This window comes from Dasypus novemcinctus, chromosome 18, assembly GCF_030445035.2.
Source record: "Dasypus novemcinctus isolate mDasNov1 chromosome 18, mDasNov1.1.hap2, whole genome shotgun sequence".
Taxonomy (NCBI): Eukaryota; Metazoa; Chordata; class Mammalia; order Cingulata; family Dasypodidae; genus Dasypus; species Dasypus novemcinctus.
This window is the reverse complement of record NC_080690.1, coordinates 69,331,316-69,352,560: the sequence shown is the minus strand read 5'-3', so window position 1 is coordinate 69,352,560 and position 21,245 is coordinate 69,331,316. Positions and strand designations below refer to the sequence as shown.

Sequence of the window (21,245 nt, the reverse complement as noted above, 5' to 3'; positions counted from 1 at the left end):
GGTTTGAACCGCGGACCTCCCATGTGGTAGATGGACGCCATAACCACTGGGCCAAGTCCACTTCCTTGTTCATGCATTTTACAGGTTACATACGTTCAGGCTGTTTCTAGTTTCGGGATACTATGAATGCTATGACAGATCATTTACAGAATTTTTTTGTTTGGTTGCTAGATACAGATTTATTTTCAGTTCAAAGACAAAATATAAAACTCGGTGGTGAAAAATGTTGCCTTTTCACTTGCATTCTTTAGTAGTATTTTTTTATTCTCCTGATAATAATCCTTTTTTTAAAAAGAAAGAGGTATCAGAGATTGAACCCCAAATCTCATACATGCGAAGCAGGTGTCAACCACTGAGCTTACACTTGCTCTGCCTCACAGAAAATCTTATCTGTGAAAAATGACAATTTAAATTCTTTTTTTCACCAAACTGTATACCTCTCATTTGTTTTCCTATCCTTATTGCCCATATACTCATTCTTTTCTGTTCTCTTTATTCCTTTCTGCAGTTTCATGGTTTGTAATGGTATTATTTCATTTCTACCAGGAAAATTTCCTTTACTATTTAGTAGGGCAATCCTCCTGGCAATGGTTTCTAGAAACTTTCATTTCTTTGGAATGCCTTTGTTTTGTTTTCATTTTTTTCTCAATTTTTACTGTGGCAACATATATATACATAACAGAAAATTTGTCATCTCAATCATTTTTAAGTGTCTAATCCAGTGGATTGCACTCTGAGATAAACTGTGAGCTTTCTTCTTAAGTTGTGCCTGTCTATACGCTCTCTTCCAGCAATCCTTAGGAGTTTTGGAATAATTTGTATATTTTGTTTCACTCCTGTGCTCAATATCCATTAGGGATTCCTATTCATTGAGGAAGGTTTACACGTTTATTCTCAAACTATCCCATGCTCCTTTCCAATCACATATAGTATAGCTGGCCAGATGGAAATAGGCAACTCTGACAAACAATATAGCAGGTTATTTCTCATTTAGCCCATTTAGGTCCTTCAGATAGCACTAATTCTTTGAAAAGTAAAATGACTTCTAAAAAATTAAATTGTCCTTTTTTTTAAGGTACGTAGATCCCAAAAATTTTACAAAAAAAAAAAAAAGAGGTTCCCACATACCCCACACCCAACTCCCCCACTCCTCCCACATCAACAACCTCTTTCATCATTGTGGCACATTCATTGCATTTGGTGAATACATTTTGGAGCACTGCTGTACCACATTGATTATAGTTTACGTTGTAATTTACACTCTCCCCCAGTACATTCAGTGGGTTATGGCACGATATATAATGTCCAGCATCTGTCCCTGCAATATCACTTAGGACAACTCCAAGTCCTGAAATGCCCCCGCATCTCATCAATCTTTCCTCTACCTGCCCTCAGCAACTACCGTGGCCACTTTCTCCTGATCAATGCTACAGTTTCTTCCCCGATGTGGACATTTCCAAGCCTCCATAGCTGCATAGTTTTCCTTCCTTTTAGTTTTTTTCCCAACTGCTTAACCTATTACTCTTTGCACGAAATTACTCACCTGACATAAAAGGTGCAGTTCAAGTCCAAATTGTCTAACCTTTCAATATGACGGAGGTATATTCTTAGTGGTCCATTTTCACTTATCTTTTTTATGTTGTTGGCCACCAGGTAAACAGTATTCCAGTTTCCATCCTACTAAAAACATTTCTATAAGATACGTTAGTAAGTCTTTGCTCTGTGTATGCTGATTTATGCACAATAAAAAAGAAACAATAAAAACCCCATTGTTGGATAATAAGCATCATTGCAAAACTCAAGAGCAAAGCCAAAAAAAAAAAAAAAACCACCCCAAAATGCAAAAAACAGCAATAATCCTGAAAGTAAGCAGGATACCATGCTTGCATGTCCAATGTTGTGAATCATTCAGCACCACATATTGTGATGAGGTTGGTCACAACTCCGGTGCCATGGTTTTTACCACAGAGGCAAGTAAAGGTAAAACTCTGAATCCAATACCCAACTCTACACACACCGACACAGACACTCACACACTTAGGGAGTCGGTCTTTATATTGGTACCTCATAACCTAATTCTTGCTCTGGTGTTTTTTCAGTCAAATTCTGGGCAGAGCAGCAGGTCAGTCCAAGTGTGAGGCTCAAAAGCAGCATGTTCACCTTGAGGTAAGCTATGCCTCGCTTTCTCTCATCAGTTGTGAATTTGTTGCTGGTGGGTGAGGGATCCTGAAGAATTGTCTTGATTTAGAACAATGGTGTGTTGACATGGAATGTTGTGACTTAGTTGCCCCTACTTGCCAAGAGGTAATCTTACAATACAAAAATAGTGTCCGGGTTGGCAGGTGCAAACTTTAATCACCATTTTAGAAATCAGTCAGGTTTTGGTATTTGATCCCTAAGCTAACAATGCTTAACAATTAACAAATGAGATTTTAAGGACAATGAAGATTTCAGTTCTCTTCCTCAACATTTAATCTCGTATAAAACCAATAAAAATAATGTAGCTAGCATTTTTGGTGATCCATCTTTAGATTGGCCAAATTATATGTTATATATTTATATATATTCTTTGCTTTAAACTCTTATGTCTGCTTTCATTGCTCTAAAGTGTGTATTCATTGAAATGTCCCTTTGGATCACTTCTAATACAAATTCAATTATCTTGACAATCTTTGGCATGTTTATATGTTAAACCTTACAAACACTTTAGGAAAGAAAAGATTTGGAGGACAAAGGCTTACTACATCCATTATGGAATTTTCTACACCTTGCTTTTGATTTGGCACAATTTATGTTTTCTAGAACCAAGCACAACATTACTCGCCTTCTCCAAAATCTGTCCCTTCATGGGTCTACTTGTTGGGAAAGCATAACACAGGCCATGTGTGGAACATGATTCTATAATCCAGCCTCAAGGAATTCATTCTGACCCCAACCCTCTACCAGCCAAGTCTCCTGGTGCTCAAGTCCTGGTATTTGATGGATGGCTCCATTGGTGTATTTAGTAGACTTATGATGGAGGAATTCAGGAAAATAAAGGCCAATATCTTAAATTAACCAATATATCTGAAAGTCAGAGAATGTAATCATGCCACACACTAGAATAGTTATATTTCACAGGCTGAGGTATTTTGCTCATTCGGGGCAAGGATGTTAAGCCCACACAGTGATCCTGACATTTAACTAATTTATATCTCTATTCGACATTTTATTTAAGCAATAGGAACTCTTCCAGCTGATGAAACAGAAAAGTAAGTTGATTGTAAAGATTTTATCCCACGTTTTAAATCTATGTGCTGGGAGATTAAGTCTACTTCTATTTTCCTTTCAAAGAAACACTTGAAGGATTTGTATTTGTGTATATATGTGCATATATTTATGTGTGTGTGTTCATGGGGAATTGATTATATTTTAACTACATTTTTTATGGTATTTTACCAGACACTGTATTATGTATTTATCTGTATAAAAATTTACGGATTAGGGAAAGTACATATTTGAACAAATATAGCAGTAAAAATACGACCAATGTTCTTAGGGGCACATACATTTTGGTGAAACAAAAGAAATATTGATCAATATTTCTAAGAGGAAAAGGAGTGTTTCATCACATAGTTGATACTAAATTGGTTTTAAGGATTGAACAAAAATTATTCTTGGTGAAATGATAAAGAAATGAAATATCTTTTTAAAAGATTTATTGATTTACTTTATTTATTCCCCCACCCTCAAGATTGTTCTCTGGTCTTTCTGTTCATTTTTTCTTCACCTTCTCCATGAGGCACTAGGAACTGAACCCAGCACCTCCCACACAGAGGGTAGTGCCCAGCAGCCTGACCTCATTTGCTTCCCATGAGCTGCGGCATCTGCTGGCTTGTGGGACCTGCTCATTTAGGCGTCTGCCTGTTGTGGCAGGGTGTGGCATGGTGCGGCATCTACTTCGTTGGGGCGCGTATGGAAACTGGTCGTCTTCTTTAGGAGGCACTGGACCAAACCCAGGACCTCCCATGTGGTAGGCAGGTGCCCATCTGGTTGAGCCACATGCTCTACTTGAAATGAAATACTAATGGCTTTGCATGTAAAAGGACGACCATCAAGACATGAGTCTACATAATCATAGGAAATTAGACGTATTAACATGTTTATTATGTCAAGTGCAGATGATTCATATACGGGTCTTAGATGTTGGAAATATGTCTAAAGACGTGTTTTAGAAACTATGTTCTAGTAAGATTTTGGATTATTGTTTGATATAAAAGCACAGACTGAGGTACAAAACCATTAGATTCATGAGAAAAATGTTTATGTGCATCTGAAGAACAGCAATGATATTGTGGGTGGAGTGAGCTTTGGCATGGTGGCGGATGATGCATATTAGATATTAAAATCAGAAATACGCTATAACTCAGAAAGCCCCAATCATCCTGTGGACAAGCAGAACCTATGCACTGGACAGCTTTAACTTGTCCTAAATAGCATGAAAATTCCATGGCTTTGAAATGATGAAATTTTCTCATATGAAACAACCCGCTTTTATGTCCTAAGCCATGATCATCCACAAAAGTCACTTATGAGCTTTCATTGATAATGACTTTGAGTTGGGTTTCCAGTACCTACCTTTGTCATGGACACCCACGCAACATAGAAATTGCTATCAGTATCTTTGCTACCAAATCTGACCCCATGATATGGGTAATCAATCTGTGAATGATTCACTTTAGCTATCAATGTGATACAATTATAATATCTAGTAATGCTGGGTCATTGGTCACATCAGGAAAAAAATATTTTTGCCTGTTGATTGTTTACTTAACATAATCCTTTCTTGTTCCTTAATATATGAGCCCCAGAGTTTGGAGATGGTTACTTTACAAATTTTAAGCAATAGGGAAGGTTGAAACTATTAATTTTTCTCAATGTTCCTTACAGTGGAATTGTTGTGTAACTAGATTATGGCAAATGAGATGTAAACAAATGCTATTGTATTCCTTAAAAAAAAACTGACTTAGCATGTGCTTTTCTTTCTCTGCACATCCACTTTCCAACTACTTGAAATGTAGGGCTTTTAGTTAGAGCTCTAACAACAATATGACTCTCAATTATTTCAGGGTATGGAAATAACTAGACACCCCAATGAATCTCTGGGTTTCAAAAGAATATTACTCCTTGCCACCATTGGATAGAGCAAGCCAGTTTCCTCTTAGCAATTAGGATCATTCACTTCAATCAACAGAGTATACTCCTTCTCTATCACATTAATGGCATAAGGAACATGAAATGGTCAGGGGCAAGTCTACATTCAATTTAGTGAATCATGCCTGTCTTTTGTGGGGAATTGTCCTTTCCTTGGCAGGTAGGGCTTTGAAACCTGCTAAGCCTAAGGTGGTGAGGATGGGAAACAAAAACTACTAAAGCGTGATAATAGGTATATTATTGGAAGGGGTCACTGCCAAATCTATGCTTTGTTCAGGAGTCCATGGATTCTGGTTATGTGTGAAAGAGCACAATATAATAGATGATTACCACATCTTGTAAGGAAGAGACAAACAGGATACTATTATTTAACCTTATCTAGGCTATTCCAACTTTTTATCGGCTAGCTCCTATTCAGTGATAAGGCATAGAATAAGACCAGTGTATTCCATGAGTGTAATCTGTCACCTCTGTTCCTTCATGGTAATGATTTTCTGGCCAGAAGCAAAGTTGTACAGAAAAAGTTGGTGTAATTAAGGCACTTTAAATTCACAGATATGATGAGTTATAGAAGAAAAACCATACTAAAAATATGTATCCATCATACCTATGCACATGAGGGGACTGCAATCAATCCACATTTTCTTATTGAAAAGGGACGATATCAAAGGTAGAGGAAGGGATTTAAGGACCAATCGCTGGATAGTAGTCCTCATAGATATCACACAATCATAATTGGGAATCCTTAAAACGGTGAAGCACAGGTAGCTGAAGTGCTACAAAAATAGAAACCAATGTCAGAGTCACGGACCAGAAGGGTATCGGGAATGAAAGACAAAGAGAGATTGGGATCAGGGGATCTGAGAGCACTGAAGCCTCAAGCTCGTCAGACAAGCTTATTAATCTCAGGGGCTTCTTTATATACCCCAAGCAATCATGAGAGCCAGCAACTATCCTAGTTAGCTATTCCCATTACCTCAAACCTGTAACACAATGAATCAAAATCTGCGATTTTAATTCAAAGTACAGAATTTCAATGTTCTATACATTGTCAAGAAAGCACACCCATGAATCTTGTTGCCCAGGTCGCCCCATTCTACCTAGTCCTTGTTCCACCTGAATGTACGCATCTCCTTGCTAGATTTATGACCTGCACGTATAGCTGTGGAGACAGCATGACTCGGTAGTCAAGGAAGTAATTTGTTTCCATGGAAACAAGATGCTTTTGTTTCCCACAAACCAACACCAATTAGACTCAATCTTAGGTTAAATTGAAGTAATGGGTCTTTAATCTATCTGCTGATAAAGAGGATTAGAAACCCTCTTTTAAGGAAGGTATCATTATCCATAGCTTCTACAACTTACCATACACAATATCTATCACTTAAGCAAAAATTTCTAGGCATGGCAAGAATGAAGTAAAAGAGAAAAATAGACCTACTATTCACCCAGTCATCAAGTATGACATTCCAAGGGTTTAGCAATACTCTCCCAGAAAGTGAGGACAAAGGCCATCCCTCTTTTGGGGTAAGGCTAAATTCTTCATACACAAAGACCTCTCAATCTATTTTTGTCTTTGTTAGCAGTGTTTTTTTTTTTACCAATATAACATTCTTAAAATCTTGGTAAGCTCTTTACAAATCTGTTGCATGTGCCCAAATCCTTATGTACAATTAAAAAAAAAATAGGCCTCACTCTAATCTGAGCATATAAAGCTCCTTTTGGACAATGCTCTTAGGTTCTTAAAATCCTCTTTTAGAGCTAAAAGGTATAAGATGTACCTCTCTAAATCTTTCAGAGATCTTAAAAGAACTTACAGACATACCCTCTATTTGATCTTTGTCTTCAGGTTTTATTTTATTTTGAGAACATGTACCGTTCAGGCAACTGGAGACAATAAATCCTTTCAATTAAAAGTCTAGAAACCTAATTCCTTTAGATTCCCTTTAGACCCTCCTTGCAAAGTAAAGAGTTCCTTCTTTAGCTCTCCTCTGTGTTCTTATTCTTTTTCCTATACAGCTAGAAGCACTCAGATAACATGCTCAATGTTGTGCCTGGAGATCTCCTTAGCAAATCCAAAACTTCATTATGCACGTTCCAATCTTCTAAATTACTGCCAGTGGCAATTTGTGTACAAGTATATTAAATGAGTCTCCAGTGTTTCAAACTCCAGTAACAATTTTATCACTATTTTTCAGCTTTTGTTGACCATTTTCTCTCTGTATTCTACCCTTCTCTAATAGTTGCCTTATCACTTTCAGGCTCCGCTTTGTCAATGACAGGAACATTTTAGGACAAGAAATCCAAGACTCAATGATGCAAATATCATGCTGTGTTTAGGTGACATTAATTTCATTAAGAAATAAGACTGTAGCTTTAGGTAGATTCAGATCATGGAGTTTTATAGAGACTTAATAAAGGGATTTAGACTTTAATACTTGGCCAAATAGAATCCAAAAAGGTTTTGTTTTTGAGGAGCTACTTGAATAGATATGAGTTTTAAAAAGGTTATCCTGCATTAGGTGGGGATGGTTGGGAGAAATCATAGCCTGATTGGAGGATATTGCAAGAGCTCATGGTAGAGATGATCAGGCTATAAACTTCAGTGGTAACTGATTTGGAAAAGATATGCTGTATTAAAATATATAATTGTTAGATCTGAAAGTCTTCTCGAAACAGAAACACTAAATTTTTCTTACTAAATCTTTAGTAAGATTTTCTTACAGCAAATCTTTATTCCGAAGAAAAGCTGCCTGAGGAATGGACTTAATACCTGTGAAATTAGTTAACAGAGATATCAAACTTATCTTGATACTTGACTTCTGAAATTCAGAAATGAATCTCTGTGGCAAAAATAGCCATCTCCAGATTCTGGGTTCTATCAATATTTTCCCAAACTTGGGCTCCCTTTCAATAAGAAAATATTTTCAACTTGTTTTCCAGTAGCCACTTCCACCAAGGATATTCAGCCACAACTTGGGATACCAAACCAGTTAAAACATAGTAATTCAATAAACCAGAATATGTTTTCTAAAATGATATGATGTTCAACTACTATTTTGGTAGTAATTATGGCCTGAGGCAGGAGAGGCAGTAAAATAGACTGGTCAGGAGCATGGACCTGTTGCTGGAAGTTGAGTTTAAGGACTCAGGGATGTCGATGTGGCTCAATTGGTTGAGCACCTCTTTCCCACATGGGAGGTCCTGATTCAGTTTCCAGTACCTCCTAAGATCAGAAAAACAAACAAGGAAACAAATGACAAAACCAACTCAGGGGAGCCGATTTGCCTCATTGGTTGCCCGCTGTCTGCCTATCACGTACAAGTTTCAAACCCAGCCCTGGTACCTCAAAACAAACAAATAAACAAACAAATGAACAAACAAAAAGCAAACAAAAACCAGACCTACTGCTCCCTGACTGTGTTTTCCTGGATTATTTATCCACCACAGTCCTAAATGCAATCATATGTATCCTTTTAAGACCAAGCAAGGCAGAGGGAGTTTGGAGAGACACACATGCACAGAGGAGGAGGCGATATAAGAAGGAGCAGAGTAAGATTGAGGCAACAATGGAACTCAACCAGCAGAAGCTGGGAGGGGCAAGGAATTCTCCTCTAGAGCCTTCAGAGGGAGCCTGGAATTCTGGCCTCCAGAGCTGTGAAAGGATTCGTTTCTATTGTTTATTTTTTATATATCTTTAGAAAGTACCGGGGATTGAATCTCGTACATGTGAAGCAGGGGTTCAACAATTGAGCTACACACACTCCACAACTTTCTATTATTTAAAGCTATCAAGTTTGTTGGTTATGGCAGATACAGGAAACTAATTCACCTTTTGTATAGCAAATCATGGTTTAACCAATATTGAATATAAAAAAGTGCTTTAGAGTAAGAGTAGGCAGGTTGAGATTCTAAACCTAAAAGCAATATAGAAAAGAAGCAGAAATAACATGGGTCAGGGTGCAGCCCATTGCAATTACTTCTTAAGAATGACCATTTGTTTAGCTTTTCTTTCATTGGCAGTTCAGTTAAAGACCTTTTTCCCAACTCACCAGAACAATCTCTTTAGAGGACCCAGGGGACCATACACTAAAATGACTGATCGTTTTATTGAGGTCAAATACATGCACAGTTGATGGTTTGTTATTGGTTCTATTTCCTTAACATTTGCATGACTGTGTACAATTTACAAGGAAAAATGGGAACCTTCACTCCATTGCTTCTCACAAAATAAAACTCAACACAGTGAAACAAGAGGACTCTTTAAAGTTGAAAGTAGTGCCAATAATTTCTCAACAGGTGAAATGTAAAAGCCTTCTGGCTTCTCTATATCGCAGGTACACTGAGAAATATTATCTTTGGACTTGTTTTATATTTCATTTGGTTATTTAATGTTTTGCCCAGTAATAAATGAAATGAAGGTCATTAAGATATTTTCTGTTCATTACGTAGGAAGAAATAGTGTATTTGCTGGAAGATTTTCAGGTTAGACTACTATAATTACCCTTGAAGTTGACACAGGGGGTTCTGTTCCAGAACAGTGCTACCTTGGAATGATTTCCAAAGGAAGCATGGTTCTGATCTTTCATTTGTGCTCAACTAAATGTTTAAACTGATCATCTAATGCAGGTGTCAGTAAAATTTCCCTGTAAAGCACCGACAACACTTGTAAGGCAGTAAGTTAACTGTTTGCTCCGTGCTCCCACCCTTCAGAAAAAACCTTCTCCTTAATGGAAATCAATGGAAACTTACCCCAGGTTTGAAAGTTTGTATGTAGGTGTTTTTGAGTCATCACACAGCAGCTTTAACCCAATATCCTTCCGATTCCTGTATGCTGGGTCCAGAATTACCAGTTTCTGATTGTTCTTTTAAAGAAATGAGAGGTTCTGATAACAGTCACTGGTGATAACTCAGCTGTACAAACTATAAGAGAAGCCCAAAAGGAATAAAGGGAGAACAGTTGTAGATTAAGTGGTTGAGTGCCTGCTTTCCATGTACATGGTCTGAGTTCAATTCCCTGTACTTCCTAAAATAAAAAACAAAAAAAGGAGTAAAACACCACAAGACCCATGGCCTGCTTCAGTTTATATGAAGAAAGTATTCTCACAGCTTAAATCTCATTTCATTTCCCATTGCTCTCATTATTACAACCCAATGGTCTAAACACTTTCCATTATCTCTTTATCCTTTCCTTTGCCATTTGGGGATTATCAGACCAGCACATATCCCCATTTTTCTGCATCAATTTCTGTAGGACTAAAGGGACTCAATATATTCAGTCTTCTAGATTGGGCAGCCATGGTTGGCAATAAAACAGGGAAAAATTATGGTGTGCAAGACTCTCTCCTTGAAAATGTGATTATTGAACTATCAAGTGCAATTATTATGATTACTATGTGGAAGGAGCCATGCTTCTACTTGTCTCTTTCCTCTTTTCCAGGTCTTGTTGTTTTCAGCTTCAGGCTTCAGTGGCTCCTCTCATCTTCTGTGTTCCATTGATTTCAGCTTCTGGCTCTTGGGTCCTTCTCTCTCAGCTTCTGAGCATTTTTCTTTCTCTGAGACTTCAGGTTCTCTGATTTATAAAGGACTCCAGTAAGAGGATTAAAGCTTAGCCTTGGTTATACAACCTGATCAAAGGCCCTTGAAAAAGTGATTTAATCAAGAGATCCCACCTTTAATAGGTTTATATGCACAGGAAGGGGTTGTCTCTAAGGACATGTTCTTCTGGCATCCACCCAGCTTCCAAATGTCACATGTAAGTTTTCGCACAATTCAGTGGAAAAGAGTCTTCAATAAATGTTGCTAGGACAGTGAGATATTCATGTGAAAAAAATGGAAACTCTGATCCTTATCCCAAATGATACTCAAAAATTAATTTGAAAGAGATCAAAGATCTAAATGAAAACTAAATGAATTAAGATTCAAGTGGTAGACATAGAAGAATAAATTCATGATGTTTGCAAAGGTAATTAAGCAAGATATGAAGCATGAACCATTGGAAAAAGTATTTATCAAAAGATACCATTAAGAGAGTGAAAAAGGGGACTTGGGGTTGTCCTGGGTGATGCTGCAGGGACAGTTACCATACATTATATGTCCTCCCATGGCCCACTGGATGGAATGTGGGAGAGTGTGGGCTATAATGTGGACCATTGACCATGAAGTGCAGAATGCTCAGAGACGTATTCACCAAATGCAATGAATGTTTCATGATGATGGAGGAGATTGTTGCTATGGGGGGAGGAGTGAGGTGAGGGGAGTGGGGGGTATATGGGGACCTCATATTTTTTGAATGTAATATTAGAGAAATAAATAAAGACAAAAAAAAGAGTGAAAAGGGAAGTCAATGAATACCTTTTAAAAATCAGTCATGGGACATTCATCACGCTTGGTGAATACATCTCTGAGCACTGCTGCATCACATGGTCAATGGTCCACATTATAGTTTACACTCTCCTCCAGTCCACCCAGTAGGCCATGTGAGGACATACAATGTCCGGTAACTGTCCCTGCAGCACCACCCAGGACAGCTTCAAGTCCTGAAAATTCCCCCACATCACCTCTCTTCTTCCCATTCTCTACCCTCAGCAGCTACCATGGCCACTTTCTCCAAATCAATACTACAGTTTCTTCAATTACTAATCACAATAGTTCATGAATAGAATATCAGTAAGTCCACTCTAATCCATACTCTATTCCTCCATCCTGTGGATCCTGCAATGGTTGTGTCCACTCCACGTCTATATCAAGAGGGGGCTTAGATTCCACATGGATGCTGCTGGAGGTAGGGAATGGGAGGAAGAGATGAGATGTGGGGGTGTTTTTGGTACTTGGAGTTGTCCTGGGTGGTGCTGCAGGGACAGTTACCAGACATTGTATGTCCTCCCATGGCCCACTGGATGGACTGTGGAAGAGTGTGGGCTATGGTGTGGACCATTGACATGAGGTGCAGCAGTGCTCAGAGATGTATTCACCAAGTGCAATGAATGTCCCATGATGATGTAGGAAGTTGTTGTTAAGGGGGGAGGAGTGGGGTGAGGGAGGTAGGGGGTGTATGGGGCCCTCATATTTTTTGAATGTAACATTTAAAAAATAAAGAGGGGAGGGCGGGGCAAGATAGCATCTGAATGAGTGCACCTCAGAATCTCTCCTGCAAAGAAGCAGCTGATTAGGGTTGGAGTCCTGCTGGACCAGACTGTTTCAGGTGTTTGCAGGGCAGGAGGTGTCTGTACGTTGATTTGGTGGGACAGTGACAGAGGACATTCTTGTAAGAGGTAGAATTTTGGGTCTCTTTCATGTAAGTCGGTGTTGTGCGCAAGACAGTTCCCCTGGGGCTGGCGGCCCGGCGGTGATGATTCCTGGTGACCTTGCTGTGCTTGGGAGTTCCCAAGTCCTGAGTGGGCTGTTTTGGGGGCTTGCAAGGCAGGGCAGGGCAGGGCAGGAGGTGTCTGGAAGTCGATTTGGTGAGACAGTGACAGAGGAGATTCTTGTGAGAGGTGAAATTTTGGGTTTCTGACTCGAAAGTCAGAGGTTGTGGCTGGAGTCGCTCCCCCTAGGGCTGACAGCTGGGCTGCAGTGATCCCTGGGATCTTTGTAGTGTGGGGTGCTCCCAAACCCTGAGTGGGCTGTTTCAGGAGCTTGCAGGGCAGGAGGTGTCTGGATGTCAATTTGGTGAGACAGTGACAGAAGAGATTCTTGAAAGAGGTGGAACTTTCAGTTTCTGACATGGAGGTCAGAAGTTCTAGGAGGAACCCTTCCACCTAGGGCTGGCAGCCCATCCGCGGTGGTCCCTGAACTCTTTGTAGGGCAACACTGCCACCAGCAGGGTGTTTCAGGGGCTTGCAGGGCAGGAGGTGTCTGGATGTCGATTTGGTGAGACAGTGACAGAAGATATTCTTGTGAGAGGTGGAATTTTGGGTTTCTGACATGGAGGACAGAGTTTGTAGGCGTGACCCCTCCCCCTAGGGCTGGCACCCAGCTCCGGGGATCCCTGAAGGCTCTGTTGTGCTGCGGTGCTCCCAGGTTCCCTGTTAACTGGATGCGTGATTCCCAGGTCTGTGTCCACTAAACCCTGGTGGCTGACGCTCCAGAGACTCACACACCTTGAGTCTGCAATATCACAGACTTCCCATCCCTGAATCCACCATGCCCTGAGGTCCATCTGAGGTCCTTGATTATCCTAGACCTTGGCATTTGCGGGTTTTTTTCTTTTTTTTTTCTTTTTTCTTTTTGTCTTGATGGCTAATATTACATTATCTCCTGGTCTTTTCTCCCATTTTATCCCCCAAGGTCCTTTTTCATTTATTTAGTTTTTTTTTTCTCCTTTTCTTTTTCTTGCTTGTTTCCCTCTGTTTTCTTGGCCCACCCCCTTTTTTCTTCTCTTTTTTTCTTTTCTCTCTTTTTCTTCTTGTTTTATTTTATTTATATAATAGGTGCTGCAGGGAGTGCTTCACATTTGCTGTGTTTCCTCATCTCCATTTCCTCTTTTCTGTGTGAATTGATTTTGGCCACTTACACTATCCCCTTTCCCGCACATCTTGCTATCCTCCGTCATCTACTGTCTCTTTTTCATTCCACCTCCCTTTCTTTGGCCCTTAAATTGTCTGACCTTTAATTTCTAATACCTTTGCTCTGTTTTCTGTCTTTTATCCACTCTTGATATTATTGTCTTTCTTTTCTCTTTCCCTCTCTCATGAAAACACTGGCTTTTTAATTCATGCTATATTCCTCCCCACATTCAGTTGACTGTCTCATTATAGGTGCTCTACTTACTGCTATAACTCTATACAACTTACTTGAATCTAATATCCATTCTCCAAGATCTCACATTTTTACTCTGTTAACATTTATTACCAGTACTACTTTACACAATTTCTTTTCTTTCTCATTTTGCTTTCCCTGGCCCTAATATTTTCCTTCAGAGTGAACTTAGCCAGCAACAAGAAAATAGAGTAAGAAGAACAAAGTGACAAAGAGAAGACATAACACTTATGCAAGAACAACAACTAATTAATCCTCAAGACTAGAAAAAGAGGCTAAAGAACTTATTAAACCCATCAAGATAAAATGATGACCACACAGCAACAAAAAACTACGAACCAAATCAATAATCAGGAAAACATGGCTGAATTCAATGAACAAACTAAAAACCAGGAAGGGGAGCAGAACATCAGACAAGTAATTAAAGATCTCAAAACATATATTAGAGACCAACTTAATGAAGTAAAGGAACAGATTAACAATATGAGGAAAGCACTTGGAGAGGAAATTGCAGACATATGCAAAAAGGAAACAGATATGATGGGGATGAACACCACAGTTCAAGAAATCAAAAATGCACTCTCAGCAAATAGCAGCAGATTAGAAGAGGCAGAGGAGAGAATTAGCGATGTGGAAGACAGCACATCTGAAATCAAACAGATAGTAGAACTGATCAATTAAAAGATAGAAAAAATACAACTAGGACTTAGGGACCTGAATGACAATGCTAAAAAGCACAAACATACATATTATAGGCATCCCAGAAGGAAAAGAGAAGGGAAAGGGAACAGAAGGGGTGTTGCAGGAAATAATGGCTGAAAACTTCCCAAATATACGGAGAGAGATGGATGTACATGTCCAGGAAGCACAACGCACCCCAAACATCATAAATCCCCACAGGCCCACCCCAAGAAATATACTTGTCAAATTATCCAATGCTCAAGATGAACAGAAAATTCTAAAAGCAGCAAGAGAAAAGAAAACCATCACATACAAGGGAAGCTCCATAAGATTAAGTGCTGATTTCTCATCTGAAACCATGGAGGCAAGAAGGCAGTGGTTTGATATAGTCAAGGTACTAAAGGAAAAAAATTTCCAACCAGGAATACTCTATCCAGCTAAACTAGCATTCAAAAATGATGGAGAGTTCAAAATATTCACAGATAAAGAGAAACTGAAAGAGTATGCCAACAAGAAACCTCCCCTTCAAGAAATTCTAGAGGGAGTTCTGCAGGAAGAAAGGAAAAAACAGGACAGGCAGACTTGTAGGAGAGTGTAAAAGCAACAAAAAAGAGAAAATGAGAAGGGAAAAAAACACAAAGAAACAAAATATGACAAACACAAGTCCAATCAAAATATGGCTAACACAAATAATTCCTTGAAAGTAATAACAATGAATGTCAATGGATTAAACTCACCTATCAAAAGATTCAGACTGGGACATTGGATAAGGAAATATGACCCATCTATATGCTGTCTACAACAGACACATCTTAGACCCAGAGATTCATGGAGGCTGAAAGTTAATGGTTGGAAACTAATCTTACAAGCAACCAATAACCAAAAAAAAGCAGGAATAGCTATATTAATATCAGACAAAATAGACTTTAAATGCAAAACAGTTGTGAGAGACAAAGAAGGATACTAAAGATTAGTGAAAGGGACAGCCTGTCAAGAAGATCGAACAATAATAAATTTTTATGCTCCTAACAAGGGCGCCTCTAAATACGTGAGGCAAATGCTGGAAAAACTAAGTGAAAGAATAGATGCATCTACAATTATAGTGGGGGATTTTAATACACCACTATCAACTCTGGAGAGAATATCTCAAAAGAGAATCACTAAAGAAACAAAATATTTGAACAGTATATTAGAGGAGCTGGATCTAATAGACATATATAAATCATTACACCCAAACACAGCAGGATATACATTTTTCTCAAGCGCACATGGATCATTCTCCAAGATAGACCATATGCTAGGCCACAAAGAAAGGCTTAATGAATTCAGAAAGAGTGAAATCATACAAAATAATATCTCTGACCACAGTGGAGTGAAGCTGGAAATTTGCAAGGGCCAGAGGCCCAGATTTCACACCATGATTTGAAAATTAAACAGCACACTCTTAGAAAAACAGTGGGTCAAAGAGGAAATCTCAAAAGAAATCAATGACTGCCTTGAAACAAATGATAATGATAACACAACATACCAAAATTTATGGGATGCAGCAAAAGCAGTACTGAGAGGGAAATTGATAGCCATAAATTCATATATCAAAAAAGAAGTAAGAGCTAAAATTGAAGAATTAACTGCACGTTTGGAGGAATTAGGAAAAAAACAACAAAGTAATCCAACAGGAAGAAAAGGAAGGAAATAACAAAGAGCAGGACTAAATGAAATAGAAAATAAGAAAGCACTTGAAAAGTTAAACAAGACCAAGAGCTGGTTTTTTGAGAAGATCAGCAAAATTGACAAACCTTTGGCAACACTAACAAAGAAAAAAAGAGAGAAGATGCAAAAACACAAAATAAGAAATGAGAAAGGAGATATCACCACTGACCCCACAGAAATAAAGACTATCATAAGCGGATACTTTGAAAAACTATATTCCAACAAAAATGACAATTCAGAGGAAATGGACAAATTCCTAGAAACACATAAGCAGCCCACATTGACGAAAGAAGACATTGATGATCTCAACAAACCAATCACAAGTAAAGAGATAGAATCAGTCATTAAAAACCTCCCAACTAAGAAGAGCCCAGGGTCAGATGGTGAATTCTACAAAACATTCCAGAAAGAACTAACACCAATCCTGTTGAAAGTATTCCAAAAAATCGAAACAGAAGGAGCATTGCCTAACTCCTTCTATGATGCCAACATTACTCTAGTACCAAAGCCAAACAAAGACACCACAAGAAAGGAAAATTACAGACCAATTTCTCTAATGAACCTAGACACAAAAATCCTTAACAAAATACTTGCTAATCATATTCAACAGCACATTGAACGAATTATAAATCATGACCAAGTGGGATTCATTCCAGGTATGCAAGGGTGGTTCAACATATGAAAATCAATCAATGTAATACACCATATAAACAGATTGAAGGAAAAAATCACATGATTATATCTATAGATGCAGAAAAAGCATTTGACAAAATACAGCACCCTTTCTTGATAAAAACACTCCAAAAGATCAGAATACAAGGAAATTTTTTGAACATGATAAAGAGTATATATGAAAAACCTACAGCCAACATTGTTTACAACAGAGAAATCCTAAAATCCTTCCCTCTAAAATCAGGAACAAGACAAGGATGCCCACTGTCTCCCCTTCTATTTAACATTGTCTCAGAAGTACTTGCTTGAGCACTGAGGCAAGAACCAGATGTAGAAGGCATTCAAATTGGAAAGGAAAAAGTAAAAATTTCATTATTTGCAGATGACATGATCCTATACATAGAAAACCCTGAGAGTTCTACAACAAAGCTTCTAGAATTCATAAATGAGTTTAGTAAAGTCACAGGTTATAAGATCAATGCGCAAAAATCAGTAGCATCTCTGTACACCAATAATGAGCAAGCTCAGGAGGAAATCAAGAACAAATACCATTTACAATAGTCAATAAAAAAATCCAATACCTAGGAATAAATTTAACTAAAGAGGTAAAGAACTTATTAACAGAGAACTCCACAAGACTGTTCAAGGATATCAAAGAAGAGCTAAATAAATGGAAGAATATTCCCTGTTCATGGATAGAAAGACTAAATATTAGGAAGATGTCTATCCTACCAAAACTGATCTACACATTCAATGCAATCCCAATAAAACTCAACACAGTATTCTTTAAGGAACTAGAAATATTAGCTATGAAATTTATTTGGAAAGGAAAGAAGCACCAAATAGCCAAAGACATATTGAAAAAGAAAAATGAAATTGGAGGAATCACACTACCTGACTTCAAAACATACTACAAAGCTACAGTAGTGAAAACAGCATGGTATTGGCATAAGGAGAGACACACAGAAGAATGGAACCGAATTGAGAGTTCTGATATAGATCCTCATATATATAGCCATATAATATTCAATAAAGTCACCAAACCCTCTCAACTGAGAGAGAATGCCCTTTCAACAAATGGTGCCTGTTGAACTGGATAACCATATTTAGAAGAATGAAAGAGGATTACCATCTCACACCTTATACAAAGATCAACTCAAGATGGATCAAAGACCTAAATATAAGAGCCAAGACCATAAAGACTTTGAAAAGCAGAGTAGGGAAGCATATACAAGACCTTGTAATAGGAAATGGCTTCATGAACTTCACACCAAAAGCATGAGCAGCAAAAGAACAAATAGATAAATGGGACTTCCTCAAAATAAAAGCCTTCTGCACATCAAAGGAGTTTGTCAAGAAAGTAAAACGGGAGCTTACACAATGGAAGAAAATATTTGGTAAACATATATCGGATAGGAGACTTATAACTTGCATATATAAAGAACTCCTATTTCTTCAAAATAAAAAGATAAACAACCCATTTAAAAAATGGGAAAAAGATTTAAACAGAGACACTTCTGCAAAGAAGAAATACAAATGGCTAAAAAGCACATGAAAAAATGCTCCAAATCTCTAGTTATCAGGGAAATGCAAATCAAAACTACAATGAGATACCATCTTACTCCCATAAGATTGGCAGCTATGAAAAAAACAGAAGAATACAAATGCTGGAGAGGATGTGAAGAAATGGTAACACTCATCCATTGCTGGTGGGAATGCAGAAGAATCCAACCATTCTGGAGGACAGTTTGGCGGTTTCTCAAAAAACTAACCATAGATTTGCCATATGACCTAGCAATTCCACTGCTGGGTATATACCCAGCAGAACTGAAAACAAGGACTCAAACTGATATATGCACACCAATGTTCATAGCAGCAATGTTCACTATCGTCAAAAGTTGTAAACAGCCCAAATGCCCATTAACAGATGAATGGATAAATAAAATGTGGTATATACATACAATGGAATACTACTTGGCTTTAAGAACAAATACACTACAAACACCTGTGATAACATGGATGAATCTTGAGAACCTTATGTTGAGTGAAGCAACCCAGGCATTGAAGGACAAATACTACATGACCTCAATGATATGAAAAAAATAAACCAAGCTGCCTCAGAGAGCTAGAGACTGGAAGGTAGGCTTACAGGAAATCAGGGAGTAGAGGAAGGATGTAAGCTGACATCTACATGGGTGAAATCTATGATAAGATGGAAGTAAGTATATGTACGAGGAAGGGGAAAAATGGGGGCATAGGGTTACCTTTGGGTGGGGATTTGCAGGCTTGAGGGGGTCTAGGGATGGGCGGATGGGTAATATTGTCCAAGAAATTGGGGGAAGGGTGGGGCAACATACGAACATAGGACATTGTCAGGTGTGCATTGAGAGTATAATGCAGAGAAAACCTTTTCAAAAATATAATAAGGAAAGTCACCTGATTAAGATACTTAAAGGGGATAATCTGATGCAGGACAGACTCCTAGGGAATATGTGAATGCTTTTTGTCAGAGTGGGTTATACCATTGGGTAGAGACCCATATAATGAGAGTGAAGGTAGACCCACATCCTGGGGAGGACTGATGCCATCAAATAGAGGGAACTGTATTTCTCAAGAGAAATGGTGCCTCCCAGGGCGTTAGGGTATTTGAGTATATCAAGCCCTCAACACTGTTACAAGTATCTCTGAACATGGCTCTTCAAGAAATGAAGATTGACTGTCACTGTGGGCCCTAAGGGGAGTGGGAAATAGGTATTGAATAGATAGAACCAACGTAACTGTGTGGGCAATCGAAGTGTTTCACAAGAATATGCAAGGATGGATATAGAACATGTAAAATTACACCAAAATATATAGGGGCTGATAGACTAAAATGTATATCATAATGTAAAACATAGGATAACTATAAATTTAGAAAATTGTATAGCCTAAGATATAAACCACAATGTAAACACAAATGTTATCTTGTTTGAAAGCTTTTGTCTCAATATCTGTACATCAGTTTCAGTAGATATGGTATGAATATGTTAAAAGATTATTGCTGTCGAAGGGAAAATGTTTTATGTTGGATATGTGGGAGTGCTGTATATTGTATATATGAATTACTGTGATCTAAGGCTCATGTGAAGAGAAGCTCAATAATTAGGGGAAAAAAGAAAAAGATAGGATGCAGAATTTTTCCAAATCAGTATGTATTCTATATCTAACCTTTAAACTCATCGCTATATTCCATATTACTATAAAGGGAACCTAACATTATATTGGTCTTCAATTTTCAGGAAGTTTTGGATCACAGAGTGGTTCAACAATGGCAGTGGAGGAATACTGGTATGGGATATTATTGACAGGGGATATATGGTTGACAGGGAGTTATATAGGCATGTGTCTAGGGTGCATGGAAATGTTTGGATATACTCATAGTGGAAACAATTAAAAACAACAGCTGGGGAGGTACTGGGTTCCTGGTCGGGGGGGGGGGAGCGATCTGTCGTGGTCCCTAGGGGAGCAGCGGCAGTCCCCCAGGTGCAATGGCAAGGACCAGGAAGGAATGAGGGTCCAATAGTGAGCCTCTGATACTAATGACTATGCTTGTGAGCCTATACACCTGAAATGAGAACAAGGCCTAGAGCAGCACGTGCCTAAGAGTTCCCTCCTGACAGCCTCTGTGTTACTCAAATGTGGCCAGTCTCAAAGCCAAACTCAGCATGTAAATGCAATGCCTTCCCCCCAGCGTGGGACATGACACCCGTGATTGAGCCTCCTTGGCACCGAGGGATCACTACCAAGTACCAGCTGATGACGTAACTAGAAAATGACCTTGAATTAAAGGTTCAACACAGAACAGCAGAATATCCCTGTCTACATATAATAATAGGAGTTAAAAATGCTGTTTGACCTAAATTAAGGGGGAAATCGAAAGGACAAATGAGTTTATATGGCTAGAAATCTCTAAAAAAGATTCTGGATGTTGTCAGAAGGATTGCCCTTATGCACAACTGAGCAGAGTCTCAGAGACAGATAAAGTAGATACAACCCCAGGTATTGGTTCTTTTGAGGGCTAAAGAGACCCACAGGTTCTATGGTTATGGCAGATGGAGTTCACTGCCATGTCAGCTGGCCCTTCTTTGGAGCTGGTGTTTCTGCATGATGGAGCTGGACACAGATGGGATCTCTTGTCACAAGACTTTCATGCTACTTTACTGGAATTTTAGTTGGTGCTGGGGTTTAAG

The 21,245-nt window shown here is 38.6% G+C and overlaps 1 pseudogene; it reads left to right on the top strand.

Moving 5' to 3' along the window:
- Nucleotides 1-1,952: 1,952 nt before the first annotated feature.
- Nucleotides 1,953-21,245, top strand: part of LOC101422756 (chondroitin sulfate synthase 1-like) — a 64,127-nt pseudogene continuing 44,834 nt past the window's right edge.